This window comes from Dipodomys merriami, unplaced genomic scaffold, assembly GCF_024711535.1.
Source record: "Dipodomys merriami isolate MVZ:Mamm:240054 unplaced genomic scaffold, mDipMer1.0.p SCAF_19, whole genome shotgun sequence".
In the NCBI taxonomy this organism is placed as follows: Eukaryota; Metazoa; Chordata; class Mammalia; order Rodentia; family Heteromyidae; genus Dipodomys; species Dipodomys merriami.
This window is the reverse complement of record NW_027203270.1, coordinates 29,155,688-29,156,917: the sequence shown is the minus strand read 5'-3', so window position 1 is coordinate 29,156,917 and position 1,230 is coordinate 29,155,688.

The following is a 1,230-nucleotide window of genomic DNA, read 5'->3' as shown; positions in this document are numbered from 1 at the left end:
TGGTGAAAAGGAGGCGGACCGGGCGGAAGAGTCTGCGGGAGGAGGGGGGGTGCGCTGGAGGGGGAGCAGCCCCCCCTTTACCCCTGCCCCTCCCCCCCGGAAGCGCTCCCGGCGCGTGAGGTCTTTGAAGTGTGGCTGAAGCCCCCCTAGTCGGCCTTCTCCCCCACCGCCACCGCACCTCCCCGCCGAGGGGGGGTTGACCTTTGGTCTCCCCCCCACCCCCGTTAGTGTGTGAAGGTCAGATCTAGTCCCTCCTGGCCCACACGGCAGCCCCGGGGCTGCCACTCACGGCCACGTCCCGCTTCTAACCCCAGGCTCAATTTCGGGGGACTTTCTTTGGTTGTGCGCTCCATTGTGTTCCCGTGCGGGCGGGCCTGCGGGTCAAGTGTGGCCCCGCGGTGGGCCTCCGCGGAGGCCGTCCCCACCCCACGCCCTGGGGCGGCGGGAGTTAGTCCCCCGCAGCGAGGGAGGGAGGGCGGGCGGATCGGGTGGCCGGGCCGTGGGTGTGTCGGATTCCTACGGGAGTTCCACGGGCCCGGTGCTCACGCCTTCGACGGCGTGCTCCCCGCGGGCTGGAGTACGTCTCCCGGCCGCTGGCACCGGCTACGCGCTCAATAAACAGCTGTTGAATGAATAAACGTCCGCGTGTGAGACAGAGTCTGCCCCCGAGTGGGCGCGCGAGCTGCCATCCCGGGGGACCCCACGCGCCCCGCACCCCCCGGTGACACGCAGGGGCAGGGGTGAGCGGCTGCCGTCGCTCCGCTTCGTCCCGGCGCCCCCGGCAGCACTCCCACATCTCCCCCAGGTTGGAGAAGCACCCCTGGAGACCGGAGACCCGGACGGGGGCGGGGAAGGGGGGGTGTCGGTGGACATCGGGGTCCCAGAGCGCGAGAGCGAAGGCAGGTGGAGGGAGGGCTGGGCAGCGACCCTCCCGAGTCCCAAAGCGCGAAAGGACCAAAGACGGAAAAGCTCCGAGCGGCGGAGCGAAAAGCTCCCTACCAAGCCGGGCTTTGTTCCCTGAACCTAAGACTTTACCCGGCGGCGGGCGGGCGGGCGGCGGGCGGGCCGGGAGCGAGCGAGCGAGCGGAGGCGCGCGGCCATGGCTGCCGCGGCCGGGCAGGGGGGCCGGGGGGGCGGCGCGTGAGCGGGCGGCGCGGGGAGGGAGGGAGGCGGGGAGGGCGGGCGTCCGCGATGTGCCATTCGGCGCCTCCCCCGCCGGGCCCGGGCTGC